At 38.5% G+C, this 20,687-nt stretch overlaps 1 protein-coding gene, 1 non-coding gene and 1 pseudogene across 4 annotated transcripts in view; 2 read left to right on the forward strand and 1 right to left on the reverse strand.

Moving 5' to 3' along the window:
* The window catches only part of DISC1 (DISC1 scaffold protein), a 394,443-nt gene that overhangs the window by 25,208 nt on the left and 348,548 nt on the right, over positions 1 to 20,687 (forward strand). The gene's annotated exons all lie outside the window — the stretch shown is intronic.
* Positions 14,788 to 14,856, reverse strand: LOC119619830 (U6 spliceosomal RNA; annotated as a pseudogene).
* On the forward strand, positions 15,860 to 15,970 carry LOC119619907 (U5 spliceosomal RNA). The gene has a single exon (XR_005236337.1). It is a non-coding gene; the product is annotated as a U5 spliceosomal RNA (small nuclear RNA).

The raw sequence follows: 20,687 nt of genomic DNA on the forward strand, positions 1-20,687 counted from the left end.
GTTAATTATTTAGGGAACATCCTTCTAGAAGGTTCACAGAACCTGGATTACCTAACCATACAACTTTACTGGTGGAATTATGTTGCATCTTGTTTTCTAACCTAATTTTTTCCCACTTTACTGAAATGGGATTATGTTGCATCTTGTTTTCTAACCTAATTTTTTCCCACTTAATAGTGTAGCACAGATATGTTTTCATGTCAACTAGTATGACTTTATATTCTTCTTTCTTTTTTTTTTTTTTCCTGAGATGGAGTCTCGCTCTGTTGCCCAGGCTGGAGTGCAGTGGCATGATCTTGGCTCACTGCAACCTCTGCCTACCTGGTTCAAGCTATTGTTCTGTCTCAACCTCCCTAGTAGCTAGGATTACAGGTGCCCACCACCACACCCGGCTACTTTTTGTATTTTTAGTAGAGACGGGGTTTCACCATGTTGGCCATGCTTGTCTTGAACTCCTGATATCAGGTGATCCGCCCATCTTGGCCTTCTAAAGTGCTGGGATTACAGGTGTGAGCCACCATGCCTGGCCTAGTGGTTACACGGTATTCCATGCTGACACCATAATTTACTCATCTAGTTATATTACATTGGAATGTTCATAGTTGTTGACCTTTAGAACATGCCAGTATTAAGTTTTCATATTTAAGGTGATGCTAGTTCTAAAGCATATATTCTGAAATCTCGGTGGCTTAACACCTCAGAAGTTTATTTCTCCTAATGTAAAGTTTAGGTTTTCTCCATTCACTGATGGTTACCTTGAGGTACCAGGCTTGCGTGGAGGGGCTGCTGTGCCTCACATGACCATGCAGGGACTCAGGCTCTCTCCAGCATGTGGCCCTTGCTACCTAGCTGGCTGATAGTGGAAGAAAGAGTGAAGAAGGTATCACAGGAGGTTTTAATGGATCAGAACTGGAAGTGGCAGATACTGCTTCTGCCCACATTCCATTGGCCAGAATGTCACATGGCCATACAAAACTGCAAAGGAGGCTGGGAAATGTCACTCATCTGTGTGTGTGGGAGGAAAGGAAGTACATTTGGTGAACACTAGCCAGTCTCTAACAGAGCTTCCCCTACTGTTTACCAAATTCCTGTTTTGCTTTTCCCCTCACACACAACACACCCCTCCCAGAGGGGGACCCTAAGTCCCCTTCAGCCCTGGCACCTTGCTCAGTCACTGTTCAGGATCTCTGGGTGATGTGCTCTCTTCTCCATCACATCTAAATGAGGATCCTTGTGGTTTGATGACTTATGAACTAGAAGAGAATAAAGTTATTTGCCTCCTCCCTAGTGCCTCCCCATTTTCAATGGTGAAGCACGGAAGCCTCATAACGTTAGAAGCTCCCATTTAGAACAGGGTTAAGAGCGGGCAGCACAGTCATCACAGGCCCAAAGCAACAATGGAATCCAGTTGGGTAGGCAAGGTAGAGATTCTCAGCCAGAATGTGGGAGAACTTTCTTGATTAGACCTTGATTTTGCTGGGAAAGGCAATCCCTTCTCAGTTGGTCTCCATGGCCCCAGCTCTGTCCTGGCAAGTTCTTTCTTGCACTTTATTCTCAATGGCTACGTTTGAAGTGATTGCAGGGGAGTCCGCCATCTTAGGAGGGTACACAGCTTTGCAGCCCTTTAGTGCCCTGCTGTTGTTTCAAGGCTCAAATAGACAAACGCCTTTAAACAATTTTATTTTTAGTTCAGGCTCATGGTTTCTTGGCCATACATTTCTGTCAAAAATCTGATAAGATTCTGTTCTTTCTTTTTTTAAAAAAATTTATTTTATTTTTGACAAATAATAATTTATATATTTATGGAGTACAATGTGAAGCTTTCATATATGTATTCACTATGAAATGATTAAACCAAGCAAATTAACATATCCATCACTTCACATGCGTATGTGTGGTATGAAATTTTTTTGCGTGTGTGTGATGTGAAATTCTTAGCAATTTTGAAATATATTGCATTATTATTAACTATAGTCATTATGCTGTGGAATAAATCTCAAGAACTTACTCCTTCTAACTGAAGCTTTGTATACTTTGACCAACATCTTCCCATCCACTTCTACCCTTGCCCCAGTCCCTGCTAACCACCATTCTATTCTCTACTTTGGAGTTAGACCTTTTTTTAGATTACACCTATAACTGAGATCATGCAGTGTTTTTCTTTTTGTGCTTGGATTACTTGTTTCTGTTCTGTTTTCTTCCCTTAAGTTTTTTTATGCCAATAGCAAATCCCAAAGTTTTTTCCCTAGATATCACTACCAAGCTTGAATTATTATATTACTTTCTTACCCTAATACCCTTTTCTCTCAGTGAGATGGTGACTTCCTTGAGGCCTTCAAGGTCAGATGGGAAGGCAAAATTCTTAATTAGTTCTTTGCTACTAGGCTGAATCTTTTGACCTGTGTCACTCAAAAGCCTTTTCAATCTTGTTTCTTACACCTCAGAATTTAGAAGCAGTCATTTTTTCCAAGGCTTTACACTCAGAAGTTTCTGGACAAACGTTTGGACTCTATTCCCTTTCATTTATGCTTGCAAACCAACAAATTTTTTTTTTTTAAAGGAAAACCATTTTAATAGCTTTAGGAGTACAAGTGGTTTTTGCTTACATGGATGAATTGTATAGTCCTGAAGTCTGAAATTTTAGTGTACCCAAGTTGTGTATGTTGTAACCAATATGTAACTTTCTAAGTCACCCCTCCCACACTCCCCTATTCTGAGTCTGTAAAGTCCATTATATCATTTTGTGTGCCTTTGTGTATCCATAGCTTAGCTCCCATTTACAAATGAGAAAATATGGTATTTGGTTTTCCATTCCTGAGTTACTTCACTTAGAATAATGGCATTCAGTTCCATCTGAGTTGCTGTAAAATACATTATTTCATTCTTTTTTATGGCTAACTAGTATTCCATGGTGTATATATACCACATTTTCTTTATCCAGTCATTGACTGATGGGCACTTAGGTTGATTCCATAGCTTTGCAATTGTGAATTGTGCTGTGATAATCATATGAATGTAGGTTTTTTTGATACAATGACTTCTTTTCCTTTGGGTACATAGTCCAGTAGTGGGATTGCTGGATTGAATGGTAGATCTACTTTTAGTTCTTGGAGAAATCTCCATACTGTTTTCCATAGAGGTGATACTGATTTATGTTACCACCAGAAGTTTTCCATAGAGGTGATACTGATTTATGTTACCACCAGAAGTATATAAACTTTCGCTTTTCACCATATCCATGCCAACATCTCTTGTTTTTTGACTTTTAAATAAATGGCCATTCTGGCTGGGATAAGGTGGTTTCTCATTGTGGTTTTAATTTGCATTCCCTAATGATTAGTGATGGTGAGCAGTTTTTCATATGTTTCTTGGCCATTTATACATGTTATTTTGAGAAATGTATATTCATGTCATTTGCCCACTTTTTAATGGGATTTTTTTCCCCTCGCTGATTTATTTGTAGATTCTGGGTATTAGTCTGTTGTCAGATGCATAGTTTGCAAATATTTTCTCCCATTCTGTGAGTTGTGTGTTTACTCTGATGATTATTTCTTTTGCTGTGCAGAGCATTTTAGTTTTATTAAGTCCTATTTATTTATTTATTTATTTATTTTTGTGGTGGTTGCTTTTGGGGTCTTAGTTATAAATTCTTTGCCTAGGCTAATATCTAAAAGAATTTTTCCTGGATTTTGTTCTAGAATTTGTATGGTTTCAAGCCTTAGATTTAAGTCTGTAATCCATCTTGAGTTGATTTTTGTATAAGTGAGAGATATACATCCAGTTTCATTCTTCTACATGTTGCTATCTAGTTTTCTCAGCACCATTTATTGAATAGCATATCCTTTCCTAAGTTTATATTTGTATATGCTTCGTTGTCGATTAGTTGGTTGTAACTATTTGGCTTTATTTCTGGGTTCTCTATTATATTCTATTTGTCTATGTATCTACTTTTATACCAATACCATGCTATTTTGGTTACAATAGCCTTGCAGTATAATTTGAAGTCAGGTATTGTGATGCATCCAGATTTGTTCTTTTTGCTTAGGATTGCTTTGGCTCTTTGTGCTCTTTTCTTGGTTCTATATGAATTTTAGGATTGTTCATTCTTTCTTTTTCTTTTCTTCAACTTTTATTTTAAGTTCATGGGTACATGTGCAGGATGTGTAGGTTTGTTACACAAGTAAATATGTGCGATAGTGGTTTGCTGCACAGATCATCCTATCACCTACATATTAAGCCCAGCACCAATTAGCTATTCTTCCTGATGCTCTCCCCCCCACCCACCACCCACTGATAGTTCCCAGTGTGTGCTGTTCCCCTCTATGTGTCCATGTATTTTCATCATTTAGTTCCCACTTAAAAATGAGAACATGCGTTGTTTGGTTTTCTGTTCCTGTGTTAGTTTCTGGAGGATAATGGCTTCCAACTCCATCCATATCCCTGCAAAGGACATGATCTTGTTCCTTTTTATGGCTGCGTAGTATATGTACTGTATATGTACCACATTTCTTTATCCAGTCCATCGTTGATAGGTGTTTAGATTGATTTTATGTCTTTGGTATTGTGAAAAATGCTGCAATGAACATACATGTGCATGTATATTTATAACACAATGATTTATATATATTTTTGGTGTATACCCCATAATGGGATTGCTGAGTCAAATGGTGCACCTCTAGGTCTTTGGGGAATCGCCACACTGTCTTCCACAATGGTTGAACTAATTTACACTCTCACCAACAATGTAAAAGCATTCCTTTTTCTCCATAACCTCACCAGCATCTGTTGTTTTTTGACATCTTAGTAATAGCCATTCTGACTGGTGTTAGATGGCATCTTATTGTCATTTTTATTTGCATTTCTCGAATGATCAGTTATGTTGAGCTTTTTGTCATATGTTTGTTGGCCGGATGTATGTCTTCTTTTGAAAAGTGTCTAATGATTGTTTCTTTTGCTGTGCAGAAGCTCTTTAATTTAATTAGATCCCATTTGTAAGTTTTTGCTTTTGTTGCAGTTGCTTTGGTGTTTTCGTCATGAAATCTTTGTCCATGCCTATGTCCTAAATGGTACTGCCTTGGCTGTCTTGCAGCATTTTTATAGTTTTGAGTTTTACGCTTAAGTCTTTAATCCATCTTGAATTGATTTTTGCATATGGTGTAAGGGATGGGTCCAGTTTCAGTTTTCTGCATATGGCTAGCCAGTTCTCTCAGCACCATTTATTAAATGTGGAGTGCTTTCCCTATTGCTTGTTTTTGTCTAGTTTGTTGAAGATCAGATGGTTGTAGGTGTTGGGTCTTATTTCTGAGTTCTGTATTCTGTTCCATTGGTCTATGTGTCTGTTCCTGTACCAATACCCTGCTGTTTTGGTTACCGTAGCCTTGCAGTATAGTTTGAAGTTGGGTAACACGATGCCTCCAGCTTTGTTCTTTGTGATTATGATTGTCCTGGTTATTTGGGATGTTTTGGTCCCACATAAATTTTAAAATAGTTTTTTCTAATTCTGTGAAGAATGTCAATGGTAGTTTAATGTGAATAGCATTGAATCTATAAATTGCTTTGGGCAGTATGGCTATTTTCATGATACTGATTCTTCCTGTTCATGAGCATGGAATGTTTCTCCATTTGTTTGTGTCCTCTACGATTTCTTTGAGCAATGGTTTGTAGTTCTCCTTGAAGAGGTCCTTCACTTCCCTTGTTAGCTGTATTCCTAGGTATTTTATTCGTTTTGTAGTAATTGTGAATGGGAGTTCATTTAGGATTTGGCTGTCTGATTGCCTGTTGTTGGTATATAGGAATGCTAGCAATTTTTGCACATTGATTTTGTATCCTGAGACTGCTGAAGTTGCTTATCAGCTTAAGAAGCTTTTGGACTGAGATGATGGGTTTTCTAGATATAGGATCATGTCATCCGCAGACAAAGATAATTTGACTCCCCCTCTTCCGATTTGAATACTCTTTATTTTGTTCTCTTATCTGATTGCCCTGGCCAAAACTTCCAATACTATGTTGAATAGGAGTGGCAAGAGAGGACATCTAGTCTTGTGCTGTTTTTCAAGGGGAATGCTTCCAGCTTTTGCCCATTCAGTATGATATTGGCTGTGGGCTTGTCATATATGGCTCTTATTATTTTGAGGTATGTTCCTTCAATACCTAGTTTATTGAGAATTTTTAACATGAAGGATGCTGCATTTTATCAAAGGCCTTTTCTGCATATACTGAGATAATCATGTGGTTTTTGTCTTTTGCTCTGTTTATGTGATGAATCACATTTGTTGATTTGCATATGTTGAACCAACTTTGTATCCTGGAGATGAAGCCAACTTGATTCTAGTGGATAAGCTTTGTGATGTGCTGCTGCATTCAGTTTGTCAGTATTTTATTGAAGATTTTTGCATTGATGTTCGTTAAGGATATTAGACTGAGGTTTTCTTTTTTTGGTTGCATCTCTGCCAGGTTTTGGTATCAGGATGATGCTGGCCTCATAGAATAAATTGGGGATGAGTCCCTCCTTTGAATTTTTTGGAATAGTTTCAGTAGAAATGATACCCCTTCTTTGTACTTATGGTAGAATTCAGCTGTGAATCTATCTGTTCCTGAGCTTTTTTTGGTTGATAAGCTGTTTATTACTGTCTCAATTTCAGAACTCATTATCAGTCTATTCAGGGATTCAATTTCTTCCTGGTTCAGTCTTGGGAGGGTGTATGTGTCCAGGAATGTACTCATTTCTTCTAGATTTTTTAGTCTATGTACATAGAGGTGTTTACAGTATTTTCTGATTGTCATTTGTATTTCTGTGGGGTTAGCGGTGACATCTCCCTTAACATTTTCGATTATGTTTATTTGATTCTTCTCTCTTTCCCTCTTTATTAGTCTAGCAAATGATCTATTTTATTATTTTTTTTCAAAAAACCAACTTCTGCATTTGTTGATTTTTTTTGAAGGGTTTTTCATGTCTCTGTCTTCTTCACTTATGCCCTCATCTTCGTTATTTCTTGTCTTCTACCTTTGGAGTTTGTTTGCTCTTGGTTCTCCAGTTCTGTAGTTGAGATGTTAGGTTGTTAACCTGAGATCTTTCTAGCTTTTGATGTGGGCATTTAATGCTCTAAATTTCCCTCTCAACACCACTTTACCTGTGTTCCAGAGATTCTCTCTTTGTTCTCCAGAGATTGTCTCTTTGTTCTTATTAGTTTCAAAGAACTTATTAATTTCTGCCTTAATTTCATTATTTACCCAAGAGTCATTCAGGAGCAGGTTGTTCAGTTTCCATGTAGTTGTGTGGTTTTGGGTGAATTTCTTAATCTTGAGTTCTAATTTGATGGTGCTGTGGTCTGAGAGACTGTTTGTTATGGTTTCAGCTCTTTTGCATTTGCTTAGGAGTGTTTTATTTCCAATTATGTGATCAATTTTAGAGTAAGTGCCATGTGTTGATGAGGAGAATGTATATTCTGTTGTTTTGTGGTGGATAATTCTGTAGATGTCTATCAGATCCAGTTGATCCAGGGCTGAGTTCGGGTCCTTACTATCTTTATTAATTTTCTGTCTTGATTTTTCTAATATTGTCAGTGGGGTGTTAAAGTCTCCCGCTATTATTGTGTGGGAGTCTAAGTAGTCTAAGTCTGTCATTCTCGAAGAACTTGCTTTATGAATCTGGGTGCTCCTGTATTGGATGCATATATATTTAGGATAGTTAGCTCTTCTTGTTGAATTGAAGAGCACACCAGTGGGTCTTGGCTCTGTCCAGCTTGCCATTCTATGTCTTTTAATTGGGGCATTTAGCCCTTTATATATATCATATATATAACTTATATCTAACACATATATGATATATATCATATAACATATATAATATATATGTATTTTATATTTTTTGAGATGGAGTTTCACTCCATACATATATATGTGTAGAACAAGATGTAAATAATAACAAAAAGAGAGCTTCAGTATCTACACTAATATCATAAAATAGAATTTAAGTCACAAATTGTTACAAGATAAAAGGACATTATATGTTGATAAAAGGGTCAATTTGCCTAGAAGATATAACAATTCAAAACATACATGCACCAAACATCAGAGCTCCACAATATACAAAGCAAATGTTGACAGAAATGAAGGGAGTAGTAGACAACTCTGCGATCAAATGCCTGAATAATGCAGTATGTGAGCTAGTCCAGCCTCTTCCATGATTTCCACATCACTTTGATGTGGACATCCTGGACATCTGCAGTCTTCAGTTCTTGTTTCCTGCTGGCATTTAAGTCCCTTGTACTTTATGTGAATTCTTACTTCAGTTACCCTGCTCCTACAACTTGCAATGAACATTCTCACTTAGGTTGTATCACTTTCCACCCTGCTGCCTGAAATCTGATGCTTTCCTTCAAGCTCCATTGCCACTAGGAAGCCTTTTTTATGAGCTAAGATTAATAACTTGCATCCTTTACCCTCCGCATGTTGCATATACCTATAGCACTCATTTAGCACATCACATTTGATACTTTTTTATTTGACACATGTAGCTATATTTAGCCTATTTGTTTGGTCTCCTCCATAACCAGAGCTTTATTTCCATGGAGGCTAATGCTCCATTAAGTTTCTGACAATGAGCATTGTTATATAGATGCAGAATCTTATTTTTTTAATGAATTAACAGATGTCTCCCTAAATTAGGCCCAAATACTGATCTTAATCCTAAGGATTAGCTAATAGAAGCATCATAGGTATTAAGTTAGACAGATATGGCCAAACTGTTTAATTTTGTGAACTTCAGTTTCATGTGCTAATGCCACATCTATTATCTATCTATCTGTCTATCCATCCATCCATCCATCCATCCATCCATCCATCCATCTATGTATATCTAGCTTGACCATCACAACAGTCTAAGGAGAAGCTATGCTTATCCCTGTTTTTCAGATGAAGAAACTGAGACCTAGAGACATTAAGCAATTTGCCAAAATTACCCAACTCACACATGAAAGAGTCAAGGTTTGAACCTAGATCTCCCCGACTCCACTGCTTATTTCAAACATCTACAATATTTACCTTTCAGTCCCTGAACTTAATCTTGCCTGAGATCTAAGTTCAAGCCTTTCATTATCCACATCCCCCCATATCTAATGATAGTTGTGGTAGGCAGAGTAATAACCCCCCAAAGATGTCTGCATCCCAATCCTGGAACCTATGTATATTTTACCTTGCATGACAAAAAGGGACTTTGCAGATGAGATTAAGTTAAGGGTCTTTAGATGGAGAGACTATCTTTGCTATCCATGTGAACCCAGTCTAATCACAGGGTGCTCATAAAGGATAAAGGGAGGCAGGAGTCAAAGTCAGAGAGAGATTTGAAGATGCTCAACTGCTTTTGAAAATGGAGAAAGGCACCAAAGCCAAGGAGTTCACTGACACCTTCATTTTAGCCTAGTGAGACTCACTTTGACCTCCAGAACTGTAAAATAATAGATTTGTGTTGCTTGAAACCACTAAATTTATAGTAATTTGTTATGGCAGCAATAGGAGACTAATGCAGTTGACCCTTGAACAACATGGGTTTGAACTGTGAAAGTCCACTTCTACATGAATTTTTTTCAGTAAATATATTAGAAATATTTTTGGAGATTTGTGGCAACTTGAAAAAACTCACAGACAGACCATGTATCCTAGAAATATAAGAAAAATTAAGAAAAAGGTATGTCATGAATGCATAAAATATATGTAGATACCAGTCTATTTTATCATTTACTGCCATAAAATAATGCACACATCTATTCTAAAAAGTAAAAATGTATCAAAACATATGCAAACAGACTGTACATGGCGTCCTTTGCAGTAGAGAGAAATAGAAACAACACAAAATACATTATTAAATCATAATTGCATAAAATTAACTGTATATATAAGGTACTACTGTAATAATTGCTGCATTGCCAGCTACATTGCCATTGTGGTGAGCTCACGTGCTGGAAGTATCCACTTAAAATGCCATGTGATGCTAACCGTCTGCACATGAGCAGTTTCTCTCTCCAGTAAATTGCATATTGCAATAAAACTTATCTCTTTCAGTTCTCACATATTTTTTGTGTTTAGGGCAATACTATAAACTTTGAATGACACGGCGGGACTAATACGAAGTGCCACTACTGATGCTGGAAGTGCTCCCAAAAAGCAGAGAAAAGTCATGACATTACAAGTAAAAGCTGAATTGTTTGATATGTACTATAAATTGAGGTCTGCACTGTGGTTGCCCACCATTTCAGACAGATAATTCAGTTTGTAAGCAGACAATGTAAACTTACGATATCAATAAGTACAGTACAGTAGGGTAAATACATTTTCTCTTCCTTATGATTTTCTTGATAATATTTTCTTTTCCCTAGCTTTCCTTGATTTTAAGAATATAATACATATATCATACAAAATATGTGTTAATTGACCATTTCTGTTATCAATAAGGCTTCTGGTCAACAATAGCCTATTAGTAGGTAAGATTTTTTGAAGAGTCAGAAGTTATAGTGAATTTTAACTGTGCAGGTGATTGATGCCTAATTCCCATGTTGTTCAAGGGCCAATGGTACAATAGGTTTTCTGTTTTCCTTTCCCTCTTGATGATTTCTGAACTAGTTCTACAAAGTTTCCTCTTTGCCTTTGCATCTCTTCCTCCCACTGCCACCATCCAGATTGTTTCAGAGCGGCACTTCATCAGCTGCATCGTCATCCTCTGTGGGTATGGGAGGACTCTCACTTCCACTAAAGGCCATGCCACACCAATTGCCTGTCTGGCTCTTTTCTCTTAAAAGGTAGTGCTTATAAAGGAACAGAATAGTCCATATGTAATCTTAGTAGGACAGGGAATAGTAGGTCTTTACCTCCCTTAATCCAAATGCTAGATCTCTTCAGTGCAAGCCAAGGTAATGCTTATTTTTTTGGCACCCACATCACATCCACTGCTCACTCAGGCTGAGTTTATTGATAACTACAACCCCAAGCTTTTCATGTCATATTAAAGCAAAAGCCATTTTGAGCTGTTCTTGTATCTTGTAGAATGTCTGCCATCTTGTGTCATGTAGCTTTTGTCTCAAAGAGAAAAAAGAAAAGCATAGTACTGAATTAATCTCTCCAGGGAAAGATTTAAAGACTAGGATAATAAGAAGAGACAGATGGAATTCTGAGAGAAATATGGCAAATTATAGAGCAAATCTAATTAAAGGGCCATGGGAACTTCTCCCTGGTGCATAAATAAAATATGACAATCAGTGTCTGCTAAGAAACCCTTAGCAAATATCTAGTCTCATTTTTTAATTTATCATTACATAGAAGTGTTATCTTTTTACAAATAGTGGTATGATGCAAAAGAAGCTGAGAGAAGCAAATAGACACAGGCCGGGTGGCTGCCCATTCTCTCTGCCCACCCCTCCCTACATACGCTTCAGATGGCGTAGGCTCTCCCAGCCATTTCAATACGAGACACATCTGTGACCTCGCCAGCTTGAAGGATACAATGAAAGGTTCTTAGTGAAGGAAAAAGGTGTTCATCTTCACCCCATTGTAATGGGCTCCGAGGAGGACTGGCAACCTGCAGAATCTGGAGAGGAGAGGTCAGGACTGGCTGCACAGGAGGAAGCTGCTGAGGTGATTAGGAATTCTCAGACAGGGCCTTGTTCTTTCCCTTTCAATTAAAAATGGCAGTGCCTCAAACCCTCTGGGCTTCCTGGACTTTGTGTTTAAATGTTTATGCATTTTCAGGAGAATAGTCAAACAATGTAGCTAAGACATGGTACCTTCAAAGCTGGCAAACCAGCTGGCTTCGCTGCTATGATCCCCTTACACAGCCTGGCCCTTCAGACAAGAGCCTGTATTCTGAAGGAAGTCCTTACAGAGTGGCTTGGATCTACTACCCCTTAAAAGAAGGAGGAACTGGTGAAATTATTTCCATTAACTTTAAGGTACCCAAGAGGACCACAGAGGTCTTATTCTTTTCAGTTTGGATAAATCTGGGGCAGTCCAAAGGTTGCCAAGGGAGGTAGGAAGAAAAGTTTAATTTGCACACTTGAGCTTTACAGTCTGTCTGACTTCATTGGAGTTTACCTCTTCTTAAATTGCAGACTCAGGGCTTAAATCCTTCCTTACCTTCAGTGATCTTTCCTGAGCCCTCCTGTTCCTGATAAGCTGCAGGGCAGTGCTTTCGTTCCTGTGATGTGTTGTCATATTAATACACACACCCAGAGTGATTACCGTGTTCACTTCCCCTGGATGTGCTTCATCTTCATTGAGTTAAAATCAAATTGCTTTCTACTTCAGTAAATCCAATTCAGCCTTCTTACTGACCATAGGTTAAAGTTTTAATTTAAAATTCCCTTTCTTTTAAAAATTAGCAATTCAAATTCAAGGTGGTAAAGCAGCCCACATTCTGAGACTGCTGGTGTTGGAAAGGGCTTTGGCTATCATCTGTCCTGAGTGATGATTCTGTCGAATTATCTCAAGAACAGAACAGTCATTACTTTGAACAGATTAGGTGGAATGATATAAATGAAAGTGCTTTGTAAATTGTAGGACATTTAAAAAAAATTATCATTAGCATTTATAAAGATGCTTTTTCCATTGTTGCCAATGTTACTTATTTTTTTAAAACCACTTTATTGAGGTCTTATTGACATAAAAAAGCTGTACATACTTAGCTGGGCATGATGGGGGGTGCCTGTAATCCCAGCTATTTGGGAGGCCCAGGCTGGAGAATTACTTGAACCTGGGAGGGGGAGGTTGCAGTGAGCCGAGATTGCACTATTGCACTCCAGCCTGGGTGACAGAGCAAGACTCTGTCTCAAAAAAAAAAAAAAAAAAAAAAAAAAAGAAAAAGAAAAAAGAAAAGAAAAGCTGTATGTACTTAATGCATACATCTTGATAAGTTTCAGGATAACTGCAACACATTTGTGAAAATCACCTGTGAATCCCACTTGTGAAACCAATCATTAAACAGGTCCCTCAACTCCCAAAGTTTCTTCTTTATTATTACTATGATTAATTGTTTTTGGTAAAAGCATATAACATAAAATCTACCCTAGGCAAATTTTAAGTATACAATGCAGTGTTTGTTAGCTATAGGCATTATGCTGTATAGTACAGCAGACTGTACTTATTAGCTTAAACTTTATATATTATAACATGAGTTTTCCTGTTGAACTCCTGTCTTCCTTCTTGTGGATATAAACTAGAATAACTTTACAGATCGCTTGCGAACATTTTTCACCTCTAGCAGCCATTCCTGTCCAGGTGTGGGATGTGCAACACAGTGATCCAAGAGATGATTTTCAGAGTCACAAGGACATGGCGTGGGGTACCATTGACTCACACTCTCCTGCTAAGGCAAAAGTCTCAATTTGCTGCTAGTGCATCTTTAACCTTCTCTAACACTCATTTCCCTTTGTAATCAAGACAGAGCTCAGCACACTTCTGTCCCAAAATCTTTGGCCAACAGCAAAAAGCTGTTTTATTGTCATTGTCTTTACTTGTATGGTTATCTTCTAATTTTGGTGAGTGATTTTCATATCCCAGTGATAATAGTGATACCAAAAAAGAATAAAAGTATCTTTTAAATTGACAAGCACCATGAAGTGGTTTGAGACTGGCTGGTGTTTGGGACATGGCTTTCCAGGGAGCTTGAGAGATGGGCCATGGATCAGATCTCTGCCCACTGTGACAGACAACACACAATTTGCCATTTCCCATGGCAGTCTTTGACATATCTGAAGTCAGCGCTCATGTGTCTCTTCAGCCTTTCCTTCTTTGGGCCTCACATTTCCAGTTTCTTCACATGTTCCTTATTTGATGTCTTCCTGCAATGGTAACTCGAGTCTATCAGTTTTTCTTTTGAGGGAGCTCCCTGTTCATCATTTTTATAGAAGGAGGCCTTGTTCTGATATCAGAGAGCAGTTCCTCAAGTTGGGTGAGAAGGGGAAGTCAGGGAGTAAAGGAGAGTTAACAGGGATGACTTGGAAGAATTGCAGTGAGGGGGATGCCTGGGAATTGTTAGGAGAACACGTAAATCCTTAGGTGTCTTTATGTTGGTGTACAAAATAGGAGTTATAAAAACTATAAAAACTCTGGAAGATAACCAAGGCAGTACTATTCAGGACATGGGCATGGGCCAAGATTTCATGATGAAGATGCCAAAGCAATTGCCACAAAAGCAAAAATTGACAAATAGGATCTAATTAAACCTAAGAGCTTTTGCATAGCAGAAAAAACTAACAACAGAGTAAACAGGCAATGTATAAAATGGGAGAAAATTTCTTACCCACTATGCATCCAATGAAGGTCTAATATCCAGCATCTATAGGGAACTTAAACAAATTTACAAGAAAAAAACTAAACAACCCCATTAAAAAGTGGGCAAAAGACATGAACAGACACTTCAAAAGAAGACATACATGCAGACAACAATCATATGAAAAAAGCTCAACATCACTGATCATAAGAGAAGTGCAAATCAAAACCACAATGAGATACCATCTAACACTAGTCAGATGGATATTATTAAAAAGTAAAAATAACAGATGCTGTCATGGTTGTGGAGAAAAAAAAAACCCTCATACGCTGTTGGCTGGAGTGTAAATTAGTTCAGCCATTGTGGAAGACAGTGTGGTGATTCCTCAAAGACCTAATGACAGAAATACTATTTGACCCAACAATTCTATTACTGGGTATATACCCAAAGGAATATAAATCTTTCTATTATAAAGACACATGCATGTGTATGTTCATTGCAGCACTATTCACAACAGCAAAGATACGGAGTCCTTGTGCAGCATCCATGCTAATCTTCTCTGTATCGTTCCAATTTTAGTATATGTGCTGCCAAATCAATCTAAATGCCCATCAGTGATAGACTGGATAGAGAAAATGTGGTACCTATACACCATGGAATACTATGCAGCCATAAAAAAGAATACGATAGGGACCTGGAAGGAGTTGGAGGCCATTATCCTTAGCAAACTAAGGCAGGAACAGAAAACCAAACACCACATGTTCTCACTTATTAGTAGGAGCTAAATGGTGAGAACACATGGGCACATAGAGGGGAACAATGCACAGGCAATAGGGCCTATTGAAGAATGAAGAATTGAAGGAGGAAGAGGACCAGGAAAAATAAATGGATACTAGGCTTCATACCTGGATGATGAAATAATTTTTACAACAAACCTCCATGACACAAGTTTACCTGTGTGCCCCAAACTTAAATAAATGTGCCTCTGAACTTAAAAGTTAAAAGAAAAAAAAACCCAGCCTGGCGCGGTGGTTCACGGCTGTGGTCCCAGCACTTTGGGAGGCCAAGGCGGGCGGATCACAAGGTCAGGAGATTGAGACCATCCTGTGAACGGTGAAACCCCATCTCTACTAAAAACACACAAAATTAGCCGGGCGCGGTGGTGGGCGCCTGTAGTCCCAGCTACTCAGGAGGCTGAGGCAGGAGAATGGCGAGAACCCGGGAGGCAGAGCTTGCAGTGAGCCCAGATCGCGCCACTGCATTCCAGCCTAGGCGACTGAGCGAGACTCCGTCTCAAAAAACAAAACAAAACAAAACAAAAAAAACCCAAAAATAAAATAGGGGTTATAAGCCAAATTTATGCAACAGTGGTACATGTGTAAAGACTGTCAAGATTGGGTTGAAAAGTCTGTGAGAGTGCCTTTTCATCTTGCTTCTCTGAGCCTTAAGGCTCCCATCTCTAAAACTGGTTGAAATGAGGTATTGTATGGAAAAGGCTTTGGTAAACCAAGAAGTGCTATACAAATGTCAAATACTAGTTTTTTCATTAGTTATATTGTTATTTTATGTCTCTGTTATAACATTGACATTCTGTTCAGTGTTTATCCTGGTTTCTCTTAAGATCATATAAATCTTGTGCCTTTTATGAAAGATTTCCATGGAGAGGAACAACTCTGAGACTTAAACCAATTTTTCAGCTTTTTATAAAAGGATCCAGCACTCTCCAGTAGTCCTTTCATAAAAGAGCCTTGCCTTTCCCAAGTCCATTGTCGTGATTTATTGCTTGCTTGTTGGGATTTCACCATCCAGAGGATTTTATCAAGAAAGCCTATGGCTGTTATAGTATCCAAATCTATGCATGTTAAATTATTTTTATTGTCTTTATAATGTCTGGCAACCTGGCTGGGTATAAAATTCTTGAGTACACCCTGCTCCCCGCCTCCATCCAAACTGTATAGAGAGTGTTACGTGGTATTGAATATTGCCTTGGAAGCCAGCTTTAATGTTGCTGTTTGTACATGACTTGAGTTTTCTCAGAGGATCAGTCAGGATTCACTCTTTTTTTCTTTGGATTTCAGTGATTTTACCAGGACATCTTGGTGTTGGTCATAATATTTCAATTTGTTTTTTGGGAGCTGTGTGATCTTTTCTTTGTAGGTTTAGTTTGATTTCCTATTTATTTTTTCTTCTCAAGGGACACTAATTTTCCATATTTTTGTTTGCCTTGTGTATATATCATCTTCCCTTTCATTATTTTTCTTTACCTTTTCCTTTGCATTTTGCTATTTTCTCAAGTTGATATTCCATGCCATTGACTCTATTTTCAGCTGTAACTGTACCTCTTGCTGCTTCTGAGATGACTTCATATGAACGAACTGAGCAGAACACCCAGGCAGGCATCAGCTGGCCTATGGTAAATCTTCCTAGATTATCATAAAAAAACTAACATTACCATAGCTCAGATTAATAGTTGGCCAATAGCTGCTGTCTTCTCCCCAGCCCAACATATGCTTGAACTCTCCATTCTCCTGAGTAAAGGACCTTACAAAAACACTCCTTAAGAACTGGAGAAGGTTGTATTGGTTTTAGTGTCTGCCATTAATTTTGTCCATATTTTACAGTATTTGGCAGCTATTCTCATGGTTTTAAGAAGCAATATAGTGTTCAGAGCATAGTTATGGAGAAAACTGCCTGGGTTTTAATTTAAAATTTTCCAGTTGCTAGCCATGTGAGGTTGGGCAAGCTACTTAACCTCTTGATTCCTCAGTTTTCCTCATTTGTAGAAGGGGGTTAGTAATAGCACTGCTGTGAGATGAAATGAATTATGTTTGTATAATGCTTATAACCCTGCTGGGTACAAAGTAGGTGTCTTTGAAGTGATCATAAGGTGCATTGTCAATAAACTTTTCTCCTCCATTTCTCAATCACTAAGACATGTGCATTTATCCCAGACTCTCGCATAAAAAGCCAGTGCCCATTGTGTGCAGAGTAGGGTGGGACTGAGGCCAGACTTCCTGGGATCTAGTCCTGGAGCTAGCACTAACCAGCTGTGTTACTTATCTCCTATAAACCTCAGTGATCTTACCTTAAAAATAAGGTGATAATGATCATTACCTTGTTCAGTTTTGCAAGAATTAATTGACATAAAATGTGTTTAGAGCTTAGAATATGTCTGGCACTTAGTACATGCTCAGTGAATATATGATTGCGTAAATGGACATCAGATTATGTCAGATTTGTCAAGCTAGTTTTTTATTTTTTTTTCCAATCCCTCTCTGATTCTTTTCTATGTCACATCTGTTATATGTACCATTTTAAAGCTTTGTAATTTTGGGAGGAAGAGAAATGGGAATTAAATAACGTGGGCAGTCACTGGGCTGGTACTATAACAATATTTGATCCATAGCTATTGGGATAAGACCATGTTATCAACTATAGAAAGTAGCAATAGTAAAACATTTCATTTCTATGGCACTTTGGAGTTTACTGTGTATTTTCTAATGTCCTGTCTAATTTAAACACAAAGAAAATATGAAGTGCAGAGAAACAACTGATTTTCTTTTTGTCTCATCACCAGGCTAGGTGTGACCTGGGTGTGCAGCCTCAGCTCGGTGATCTCAGACATCATCAGAGCAGCTCTCTGCAGTACATTGAAGCACTTGTTGGTTACACAGAGTACCTGTATATGTTATGTTAAGCATTGTAGGAAACTGTAAGAAAAGCAGCTTTGTATGGCCTTCGTGGCCATGTGTATGTAGTTCTGCCTAAGAGCAAAGTTAAATGAACTTATAGCCAATATAACAACACAGCCTGATGACAGAAAAAAATTCCCCAAATAACCTTGAAACTCACCCAGAAGGAGCGAGGATTTGTGTAGTGTTCCAGATGTCCCTTTGTTTTCACCCCATTCCTACCCCCGCCCAGGCTTACCTTTGCTGTCACTGGGGCTCTTTTGGAGGCTGGGAAGGATTTTAATCCTGTCTGGTCCTTTCCCAAGATTAGCGGTGTAATTGAAAATGTGCCCACAGGCATAATCTCTGAATTGGTGGATTTAAAACAAAGCTGATGAGAGACTTCCAACAGTAAGTGTGTAAAAAGAAAATATCTCTTTAAAAGATGTTATTGATAATGAAAAAGCTGACACCGTCGATACTCTTACACACCTGGTGGGGGCTTTATACAGATTCAGAGGCATCCGTATGTGTCCTGCTTATTGGTCCTTAGGCTACTCCCGCCCACAAAGTGTCGCACTCTCTTGGTGGACCCGCTAAAATGACACATCTTTTTGCTTTGAGATGATCGCTGGGTCCTGGGGTTTCTCTCCCCGCCTCTTCCCCACCCCTACCCTATTGCACATTTTAGCGTGGCTTAGCTCTGTTGCCTTTGTGGTTGTTAACACTCAATCTCAGAGACAAAGATCTAGGCAGGAAGGAGGATCTATTGTGAACTGGTTGGAAGTGGATTTCTGACCCTAAGAAAATATTTCACCTTATCATCAGATAGAGATGCTATTTGTACATTTCTCTCTCATACATGTATATTTACTCTCAAAATTTCCTGGGCTAGTAGGTCTCTTGAGGTGGCTGAGAGACCTTAGAAGGTACCAGTGTACAACTGGGCCACATCCTTAAAGATGCCGCTGTGAGGGACAGCCACAGAGGCCCGTGTGCACCATTGCCCTCATCCCTTGGCGGCTCTCTGGGTGAGGGCTTTCTCTGTCTTTGTCTTCTCTTGTCTCCAAGATCCTTCTTACTTCCTTGTCCAATGTGTGACATCTTTTCCTCCATGAGCTCAATTTTTCTGTTCCAAATAGCTCTAGTCTGCTGGTATATTGTATTTGTTTTTTCTTTCTTTCTTTTTTTTTTTTTGAGACGGAGTCCCCCCAGTTGTCCAGGCTGGATGCAATGGCACGATCTCGGCTCACTGCAACCTCTGCTTCCTGGGTTCAAGCAATTCTCCTGCCTCAGCCTCCCAAGTAGCTGGGATTACAGGCATGTGCCTCCACACCCAGCTAATTTTTGTATTTTTAGTAGAGACGGGATTTCACCATGTTGGTCAGGCTGGTCTCGAACTCCTGTCCTAGTGATCCACCCACCTGCCTTGGCCTACCAAAGTGCTGGGGTTACAGGCGTGGGCCACCGTGCCCAGCGTCTGCTGGTATATTGTACTCCTTTCTCTCTGTTTAGTTAAATTATTTCTACTTTGTCTTGACATATAACAGTGGTATATTAGTCTCAATCCTTTGGAACATTTTTAGGTCCTGATGCTATCATCCATTATGTTGAAGAGGACAGGTCAAAGGAAAGAGCCCTGTGGGACCGTCCCTGTGACCATTTAGGATTTAGAGCCATTTGGCCTGAAACTGTTATTCCCCAGCTACGAATTCATCTACCTGTCCCACCGTTCTGTGTCTCCAGCCTCCACTTCCACATGTGGAAATCAGGAGAGGCCGTGTCTTAAATCCTTTTGGTAAAATCCAGACATTTATGACCTCTGCCTCTCCCATGGTTTACCATGCCTGACCCACAGTAGAATTCTTAAGAAATACTATTGTCTTTTCCCCTTTTCTTATTTCCTGTTTAAATAAAATAAATTTGATATTTGTCTTTCTAGTGTGTTGACATGTCTCCTATTCTCCCAAATTCCTCAAAGACCAGTGTAGCAATTTACCAATCTCATTTTCATATTCCTTCAGTGCAATAAGTGAATTAAAGCCAATTTATTATCCAGGATTGCTTCATTTATTTCAAAATAAGCTGTGTACCAAGAAAGCTCTATTCCCTCAGCAAGAGCTAGCTCCAGTTTTAAAGCTAATTCTAGAGAAAAACAGACTTATCTAGTTTGTTTTAGCTATTAAAGACCCTTTTAAAAAAGAAATAGGCCTTTGGATGTTGCCAGGGGTTAGAAAGCTAGCCCAGAGACTGAGAAGGTAAACAAAGAGGGAGGGGAAAAACTGATTTTGAGTGTTTAGAGTGTGTGAAATGTCATTTTTCCCTTTAACCTCTCCCTTAAGGAAAAGGAGAGATTGTTAGAGTAGTGTCTGGTCACGGCGCACACATTTGGAAGGTTTCTGTAACTCTAGGGTAAAATACAGATCTATTAAAATTTTCATGAGTTTCTTATACTTGTCAAAAGTTGCCTACAGCTTAGATGATATTTTCCTGATAGTTTGTAAACTTCTACTGACTCCTCTGTTTTTCTATTCACCCACACCCATTTATTTTCTCTTTACTGCATTTTACTCTCTTAGGAAGATAAAACAGAAAAGCAAAACAAAACAAAACCCCCAAAAACCTAAGTCTGAAGCGGACCATTGAATAATATTACTTTAACTGATGAACAGATTTTTCTCCCACAAAGAAGGAAAAAGGGAGAAAATTCATAGCTCTTCTCTCTTTTTAAAGACTGTGCTGGAAAATTCCAAAATGTT

This window comes from Chlorocebus sabaeus, chromosome 25 (assembly GCF_047675955.1).
Source record: "Chlorocebus sabaeus isolate Y175 chromosome 25, mChlSab1.0.hap1, whole genome shotgun sequence".
Lineage (NCBI taxonomy): Eukaryota > Metazoa > Chordata > Mammalia > Primates > Cercopithecidae > Chlorocebus > Chlorocebus sabaeus.